This window comes from Enhydra lutris, unplaced genomic scaffold, assembly GCF_002288905.1.
Source record: "Enhydra lutris kenyoni isolate GAN:26980312 unplaced genomic scaffold, ASM228890v2 scaffoldscaffold12, whole genome shotgun sequence".
Taxonomy (NCBI): domain Eukaryota; kingdom Metazoa; phylum Chordata; class Mammalia; order Carnivora; family Mustelidae; genus Enhydra; species Enhydra lutris.
Genome location: NW_019154096.1, coordinates 43220090 through 43229864, shown reverse-complemented (window position 1 = coordinate 43229864; position 9775 = coordinate 43220090). Strand labels below are relative to the sequence as shown.

The following is a 9775-nucleotide window of genomic DNA, read 5'->3' as shown; positions in this document are numbered from 1 at the left end:
TCCCGAGCAGAACTGCGCTGCCATCCTCGGCTGAGTCCCTCCCTCTCGCAGTCAGTGGTCCTCTGGAGCTGGTACTCCCGTCCCTGTAGACTCTTGTTCCGGCGGGAACGATTTTCTGCCTGGGGCACTCTACCGGTCGCTATAAATCGTTTCTGGAACTACACACACACATATTTTAAACAGATAATCGATTAGTCACTACTGTATGTCAGTTACTGAGTTTCCCAAGCCTGACAAGGGGCGCGGGCGGGAAAGTGGGCGGGGATAGGGCGGGGCTGCCGGCGCTGGGTGTGGGCGGGGCGGGGCAGGCGCGCGCCGTGGCGGCAGCCTCATTTCCTCACGCGCGCCGGAAGTGGCGGTCGTCTGCGCGGCCGCGTGTGGTGGGCTGTGAGGCGGTGGTAAACCCTGTGCGCTGGGCGCCGCCGGTGTATGCCCGCGGTCGGGGAGAAGGCGGCGGGGCGGCGGTGGCCTTGCGCGGACTGGTGAGCGCGGTAAGTACCCGGCCCCACCCGGCCTCGCCTGCCTGTGGCTCTGGCGGCTCGGGCCGGGGCAGTCTGGTCTGGGCGTCGGGGCGCGGGCGGAGGGCTGTGGGTCCTTGTCCGGGTCGGGTGGCTTCACGGACGAGCCAGCCGGGGGACCCTATCCCGATGGGGTCGCCTCCCGGACAAGCCCTCGGGAGGCCGCTGCGGTGTCAGGAAAAGTCACAGTTTTTTCGGAGCGGTTTGAGTTCTCTTTTGAAAACGATGCTGTCAGAGGACCGTTGGTTTGGGTGTGTTTTATTTTTATCACCTTTTTTTTTTTTTTTAATCTAACTCACCACTCTGTATGCTTCTCTCAGTGTATAAACTTTGTAGTCAGCTGTTACCTCTTTATGGCGTTAATGTAGTAGTCTGTTGACAGCTGCCCCTCGCTCTATCTGCCAGAAACCAGGAGCCTTTAAAGACGCACATCCGTGTAAGAATTAGTGGGGCGGAGGAGACTACAGGACCGGGAGCTTCTTGCAATTTCAGTCTTCATCTGGAAAATTGCGCTATTTCTGAACAGCGGGCGGAGGATTAATTTGTAAACGCAATAGTGATGCTTTTATTGGTGATGACATTATTTGCAGAACGAAAATTTAATTATAAATCTTAAGCTCTTATCCTTCAGCCTGTTCTTGAGATTTATATGCAGCGTCTGGACATTTAACCTCATTGAAGGTTCTCAGGAGCTGGGTCTTTATTTCTGGTGGAATTAATGTTGTCTTTAAAAATGTATTAAAACAGTGCTTCCAGGGCGCCTGGTGGCTCAGTCATTAAGCATCTGCCTTTGGCTCAGGTCATGATCCCAGTGTCCTGGGATCGAGCCCCACATCTGTCTCCTTGCTCAGCGGGGAGCATGCTTCTCCCTCTCCCCCGGATTGTGTTACCTGTCACGCTGTCTCTCTCTCTCTCTCTCTCTCTGTCAAACAAATAAAAATCTTAACAAAACAAAGCACAGTGCTCCCAAATTTAGACATGGGAAACCAAGTATCTTATGACTCAGAATGCTAACCTTCATTTTGTATTATTATTCTGATACCATTTGTTTAAAATCATTTACAGCTAAAAGAATATAAAAAGGATTTTGGGTTTCCAATATTTATGGCTGAATATGGTTGACTACAATATTTATTGAATATTGACAGTTTGGAAATTATGTTCTTTCTTAACTTTTTTATTGAGGTATAAAATACATGTGAAGTCATAAGGTACCTAAATCTTAATTATACAACTGAGTGGATTTTTATATATTTATTAACTTGTGTTACCACAAGCTAGACCAACAAATTATATTTACAGAACATTTCCATCATCCCAGGAGTTTCCCTCTGCTTCTTCCAAGTTTTACTCCTGCCCCCAATCAGTGTTACAATTTCTGTCATCATCTCTTAGTTTTGTCTGTTTTGGGCTTGTTGTTAATGGAATCATGCAAAATGCTTAGCGCATTGCTTGTGAGAGTCACTCATGATGTTTCATGTATCAGTGGTTCGTTATCTTTTATTGATGGTTAATATTCCATTGGTATGACTACATGACTATTCTTTTGTTGATGGATATTTGTGTTTCCAGTTTCTGTTATTACATATTTTGAAGAATACTATGACATTCTTATAAATGTTCTTGGTGAACACCTGTGTGCATTTCTGTCAGCTATGGAATAACCATCATACGGTAGGCAGAAAATTGTTTTAACCAACATGGAATCTTTCTTTTTCAGTAGAATTTGTTATTTTAACTACTGTAACATTAAATATTGGTAAAAAGCAAAACTATTTTGAGTTCAAGACTTAAGTGATTCATTACTGTATTATTATTTATTTCTTTAGTTGCACATCTGTGACAATCTTCTACCAGACTCTGATTACTTGTTTAACTGTTAGATAAGTCTGTTAGAGCTGGTGACGATCTGTCCCTGAAGCTTATTGCATAACACTTAGATAGTAACTGTGTTACTCAAGTTGGTGGTTGTTAAGGGAAATGAAACACCAAAATGATGTGACTAAAAAAGTGGATTGAAAATCATGGGTTTGCAAGTTAAAAAAATTATCTTGTTGTTGTCATACTATACAAGTCTGGGTGTAAGTATAAAATTGCATTATAGGGTTAGTTACAAATGTGAATTTACTGCAGAAGTACAGTGATTTCCATGTATACTGAGATGCTGATACCTTTATAATGGGGATAAACAACAGAAATTAGTAGCATGTAAGAGATATGTAGAACTAGACCTGAAGCAATGGAATTGATGTAAGGAATAGAAGAAAACTTTAAAATTAATATTAGTATGCTCAGATTTGGGAGGGCATCATACCTATTTAACATATAGAGGCTGCCTTGAAAATAATTAGTTTTGAATATTAAAAAGTAGAAATAGGAAAAAATAGTTATGACATGGAAAATAGATCCAGAAGAATCAATGAGCATCTCATAGCAGTTCCAAGAAGAAACAGAAATTAGAAGAGGAGAAATAACTACAGATCATGAGGGTAGGAGTATCCAAGCTGAATCTTGGGCATCCAGAGCCAAACGGAAAGATGTATCAGGAGACAAAGTGTTGCCCATAAAATCAGCCTTTCCCTCTCTGGTCTCCATTTCATCTGTGTAGTGGGAATGATCAGTAAGTATACCTTTTCAGCAAGCTTATAGAAAAATGTGACACAAGTTAAGAGTTTCTGGCTAGCTAACAGTAGATGCCTGATTTCCCTTTCTCACCTTATGGTAGAATGTCAAAAGAAGAAAGGAAAGCAACAAGGAAATTTCTCTCAGAAGTATCTGAGTTTATGAATGGACTGTCTAGTTCATTCATACATTCATACAGAGAGTCTTAAAAGAGTATTGATAGACACAGTAGATACATTGCAATGAAATTTATGAACCTCATGGGTAAATTAATATACAGTCTCATAAGTTTCCAAATAGAAACATATGGTTACCTATAAAGGAGTGAAAATCGGGTGTGCACTTAGTCTTCTAATCTGGAACATAGAATGTTAAATAACAGTGGAACATTATTTAAAAAGTGCTTATGAGACATATTTTGAACTAAGAAACATCCCTAACCAACCTGTCATTCAAAGTGGAGGCAAAATAGGGGCCCCTGGTGACACAGTCAGTTAAGCATCTGACTCTTGGTTTCAGTTCAGGGCAGGATCTTGGGGTGTAAGATCAAGCCCCGTGTTGGCCTCCCAAGCTCAGTGAGGAGTCTGCTTGCTGGAGTTTCCCTCTCCCTCTGCCCCTCCCAGCACTTGCTCACTCTCTCATTCTCTCTAAAATAAATAAATAAATCTTAAAAAAAAAAAGAAAAAGGTCGGGGCAAAATTTTAAGAGTGTATGAAAATGTAAAGATTCAGAGCACAAGTTGCCAAATATGGCTGTTCACCTATTTTAGTATGACCTGTGACCTAAGAATGGCTTTTATATTTTTAAGTGCTTCAAAACAAAACAGTAAAAGAAGAATAATACTTTGTGTCATTAATTATAGGTAGTTCAAATTTCAGTATCCATTGGAATATAACTATGCTCACTCATTTACAGATTTCTGTGGCTGCTTTTGTGCTCCAAGGCAGGGTTGAGGTTATGATATTTACTACATGGCCGTTTACTTGCAATGTTTGTTAACCCCTGATTTAGAGCCAGAAATAGACCTCCTCCATATGTATAGGAATTTTGCTTATGATAAAGGTGGGATTTCCAATTAGTGACAAGAACATGGATTATTAAATAACTGGTAAGAATTGACTATTTGAGAAAATAAGTTTTATATTAGGATTATTTCCAATAAAGCTGAAATAGAGAAGTCATTCAGGAAGAGACCATTTGACTCCATTAACAACAACAAAACAAAACTTTACATAAGTGAAGTAACACCTAACACTTACTGAGCACTTAATGCTTGTCCTGTTTTACTTGACTAATTGTTATAATTGTTATAATATAATTGAAATGTTGGTTCTATAATTATTCTCGCTCAACAGATGAGAAAACTGAAGCTTATAGAGATTTTAAAAACTTACCTATAATGAAGAATTAGAAAGTGGTAGAGGGAATATATGAATTTAGTCAATTACATGAATAAGACAAACTAAGAGAAATGTTTATAATCTGTTAATACCATTTTATAGGTGTTATCTGTGTCAACACGTCTGGGTCTACCTCATTCTTTCTGAATATTATATGATTGTCTGCAGTTTACTTCATCTTTCTATTGACAGACTTTAAATTGCTTTTCTTTTGCTGTTACATATAGCAGTAGTAAACATCTTCTGCATGTGACTGTATACTAGTATGAGTATTTCCATAGTATAGCATCTTAAAATCTTAAAAATGGAATTGTGAATTGCTGGATTAAAAAGCGTGTGCATTACATCAAATTTGTCCTCCAAAAAGTCTTTGTGTCTATTTTTAGTTTATCTTTAATCAAAGGAAATGGAACATCTTGGAAGAAATCTTGGCTATCCAGACAAATTACCTCATTTTATAGATGAAGGCCAGATAGGTTTAAGTATTATGCCCAAGATTACACAGCTATTATACTTGACTTTTTTAGTTGCTTTTCCTGTGCTTTTGACACATTTTTGCCTGTATTGATAGCATGAATATTTCTGTCATTTGTTTTGCTGAAATCTGAGTACCTTGAATATAGTTTAACCCAGAAACACTTCTCAAAATGATCTGGTATTACTTGTTCTTAGCACCCAACACAGTGTCTATCTTAGTCAATTTGGACAGCTATAACAAAGTACCACAGACTGACTTATGAACAAGAGAAACTTATTTCCTTTAGTCTGAGATCAGGCACCAGCATAGTTGAGTTCTGATGAGGGCCCTCTTCTGGACTGTCAACTTTCTGGCAGAAAGAGGGCTATGTTATTCTCTGGGATATCTTTCATAAGAGCACTAATCCCATTAAGGAGGCCTTCCAAAAGCCTCATCCCCTAATATTATCACATTGGGGTTGGGATTTCAACATATGAATGGGGACTGGGGAGAGAAGCATTCAGTCCATTGCAATACCTAACACACTAGGTACTCAAATATTTTTTAATGAGTACTACCTTCTAGTGACCAGTACTTTTATTTCTAAATACTTGCAAACCATTTATTCAATGACATGTTTAAAAATCCATTTATCATTGTAACTCATCAATTGCTCAAGAAATAAATGGTTCTAATTCCTTTCCTTATAAATACTGATGCTTCATAAAGTTTTAAGTTTTGTTTTTCCTGTCGGTGCTTATGTTTCCCAAATAATTTTGTAACTTTGTTTTCGTTGTGTAAAAAGTGAACTAAAAATTACAAATTTAGTTTTTGAAAACTATAGTAAGAAACTGTGCAGAAATTTAGGAAGATTATACAGAATAGAACTTTTAAAGTAAATAGATTCAAATGGATTGTATTTTGCAAAAGGCAGTAAGTTACTCTTACTACAGAAGTTATTTTGGTACACTGCAGTGTAAGTACCATGGAAATGATGTATGAAATATGTATAAGTAGTACTGTAATATTAGAGAATCAAAAGATTGAGTAGAGGGGTGCCTGGGTGGCTCAGTGGGTTAAAGCCTCTGCCTTTGGCTCAGGTCATGATCCCAGGACCCTGGGATCGAGCCCCACATCGGGCTCTCTGCTCAGCAGGGAGCCTGCTTCCTCTCTCTCTCTCTCTCTCTCTCTCTCTCTCTCTGCCTCTGCCTACTTGTGATCTCTGTCAAATAAATAAAATCTTAAAAAAAAAATATTGAGTAGAAACTGCTTAAAGGTCATATTGTTATGTAGTGATCAACATCATAGGATGAACTGTGTTTAGCACTCTTCTGTTGTCTCAAAATCACAAGGCAAATAGAAAAGATGTGAGACTTTCAAAGTAATAGGAGTTCTGCTTTAAGAGAATGGGTGTTGCTGATTTTGTTTTTGTTTTTTGTTTTTAAGTAATCTTTACACCCAACATAGGGCTCAAACTCATAACCCCAAGACCAAGAGTCATATACTCCACCAACTTAGCCAACCAGGTGCCCCTCTTATTTTGTTTTTTAAGTTCAAACTTGGGAGTCAGCAAGTCTTCATGCTCATCTTTTTAATGAACAAAATGGAGTTTTCTTAAAAATGCTTCTTCAGTGCTACTACTAAAACTAAATCTGATTTGGTTTTATTTTTTAAATAGCTTCATTGAGGTATAACTGACATATATATGCTATACATATTTAAAATAGATAATTTGATAATTTGAACATATGTATACATCTGTGAAATCATCACCACAGTCAAAATGATAGATCATATCTATCACTCCCAAAAGTTTCCTTGTGCCCTTTTTTCTTTAAATTTATTTATTTTTTTAATAAACATATATATTTTTGTCCCCAGGGGTACAGGTCTGTGAATCGCCAGGTTTACACACTTCACAGCACTCACCATAGCACATACCCTCCCCAATGTCCATAACCCCACCCCCCCAACCCCCCCCCCCCCTCCTTGTGCCCTTTTATAATTGCTTCCTTTTACCAGTTCCCTGACTCCCATCTGGTCCCAGGCAACCACTGACTCTATCTGCTTTCTGTCACTACAAGTTACCTTACATTTTCTAGAACTTTATATAAATGGAATTATACAATATGTACTCTTCTGTTGTTGAACTTCTGTCACTGAGAATAATTACTGAGATCCACCCATGATAATGCATGTATCAGTACGGCTGTACTACAGTTTATTTATCCATTCACTTATTGATAAACATTTGTGTTGTTTCTAGGTTTTGGCTGTTACATCTAAAGCTACTATGAGCATTTGTGTACAAGTCTTTGTATGGACATATGCTTCATTTTTCTCAGATAAATATCTAGGATTGAAATGATTGAATCATGATAGGCTTATGTTTGACTTGTTAGGAAACTAAAAACCATTTTACATTCCCACCAGCAGTATATGAAAGTTCTAGTTCTTCCACATTGTCACCAACACACCCACTTTTTAATTTTAACCATTCTAAAATTAGCCATTCTATGTAATGGTATCTCATTGTGGTTTGACAGTGTTGAACATTTTTTTCATGTGTTTATTTGAAGTGTTTGTTCAAACAGTTTGCCAAGTTTAGTCTGAATACAAGTCCTTTATGAGATATGCTTTGCACCTATTTTCTCCTGGTCTGTAACTTACCTATTCATTCTCTTAAAAGTGTATTTCAAAGACCACAAGTTAACAAATTTTAATGAAGTCCATTTTATCAGTTATGCTGTTACTGTTACATCAAAGAAGTTTTTGCCTGACTTAAGGTCACGAAGATTTTCTCCTGTGCTTGCTTCTATTTTCATAGTTTTAGGTTTTTCATTTAGATCTGTGATCCATTTTGAATTCTATCCTAGTGAATGTGTAGTATCTCCTTGTAGTTTTGATTTGCGTTTCTATATTGGCTATCGATGTTGAGCCATATTGCATGCGCTTACAGGCCATTCTTAATCTTTTTAAAGAAATGTCTAATCAGATCTTTTGCCCATTGGGTTATTTATCCCTTTAAGTATTGAGTTGTAAGCGTTCTTTATATATTCTAGACACAGGTCCCTATCAGACAGATGATTTACATATATTTTCCCCCTTCTGTAGTTGTCTTTTCACTTTACTGAGGATATCCTTTGTAGGACTAAAGTTTTTAATTTTAATGAAGTCCAATTTATTTATCTTGTCTTTGGTCTTTTGGTGTCATATCTAACAAATCATTGCCCAATTGAAAACCACAGAGATTTACACTTATGTTTTCTAAGAGCTTTATATTTTTAACTCATACATTTAGATCTTTGACCTACTTTGAGTTAATTTTTTAATAGAGGGAGAGGTAGAATTCCAGTTTCATTCTTTTGCATGTAAGTATCTGGTTGTCCTAGCACCATTTATTGAAAAGACTATTCATTCTCCATTGGATTACCTTTCTGCCTTGTGGAAATTAGTTGATTTAATGTGAAGACTTATTTCTGGACCCTAAATTCTATTGATCTGTATGTCTATTCCTATACTAGTACCACACTATTTTTATGTATTTAGTTAGTTAGTTATTGGGGGGCACATGTGGGAGGAGGGGCAGAGGGAGAAGAACAGGGATAAATAGACTCCCACTGAGTGTGGAGCCCAATGTGGGCCTCTATCCCAGGACTTTGAGATTTCAGCCTGAGCTGAAGTCAGACACTTAACCAACTGAACCACCCAGGCACCCCAAATTAATTGATTTTTAGATGGTACACCAATCTTGCATTTCTTGGATAAATCTCACTTGGCCATGTTGTATTATACTTTTTTATGTGTTGATGGATTCATTGTACTAATATTTTGTTGAGGATTTTTGTGTCTGTATCATTAAGGAATATTCATCTATAGTTTCAGTGTCTTTATCTGGTTTCGATATCAAAGTAATACTGGTCTCAGAATGAGTTGGGAAGTATGTCTATTTTTTGAAAGAGTTTGTGAAGAATTGCTATTAATTCTTATAAATGCTTGGTAGAATCCACTAGTGAACACATGTGGGCCTGGATTTTTTTTTTTGTGGGTAGTTTTTGATTATTAATTTAGTCTCAACATAGGTCTACTTGTATTTACTGTTTTGTCTTGAGTCACTTTCAGTGGTTTGTGTCTCCAGTTGAAAGGGATTTAAATAATTTGAAAATTTATCATTATCCATATTGTTAACATTTCTGGTTTCTTCATTGCTTTGTGTAGATTCCTGTTTCCATCTGGTATCATTTTACTTCTGCCTAAGGAATTTACAGTGCAGGTCTGATGGTGATGAATTCTTTTAGCTTCTTAAAGTCTAAAGAATTATTTTCCTTTTAAGATTTATTTATTTATTTGAGAGCGCATGCGCACAATTGCGGGGGGGAGGGCAGTCAGAGGGAGAGGGAGAGAAAGAAAATCTCAAGCAGACTCCCTGCTGAGCACAGAGCCCAATATGGGGCTCTGTCCCATAACCCCAAGATCATGACCTGAGCCAAAATCAGGAGTCTGACACTTAACCAGCCAAGCCTCCCAACGCCCCAAGAATTATTTTTCCTTGTTCTTTTGTGGTTTTTTTTTAAGATTTTATTTATTTATTTGACAAAGAGAGGGAGGGAACACAAGCAGGGGGAGTGGGAGAGGGAGAAGTAGGCACCCCGTTAGCAGGCAGCCCAATTCAGGGCTCAATCCCAGGACCCTGGGATCGTGACTTGAGCCGAAGGCAGAGGCTTTAACCCACTGAGCCACCCAGGTGCCCCTCATTTTAGTTTTCTTTATGACATTTG

General features: G+C 38.0%; 1 protein-coding gene across 4 annotated transcripts in view; it reads left to right on the top strand.

The window, feature by feature from the left end:
• The first annotated feature begins 451 nt into the window (after positions 1-451).
• Positions 452-9775, top strand: part of LOC111144844 (chondroitin sulfate N-acetylgalactosaminyltransferase 2) — a 42361-nt gene continuing 33037 nt past the window's right edge. For all 4 annotated transcript variants that reach the window (XR_002640437.1, XM_022499382.1, XM_022499385.1 and 1 more), the window contains exon 1: positions 452-491. The gene's annotated coding sequence lies outside the window, so the exon portion shown is untranslated. The remainder of the gene's footprint in view (positions 492-9775) is intronic.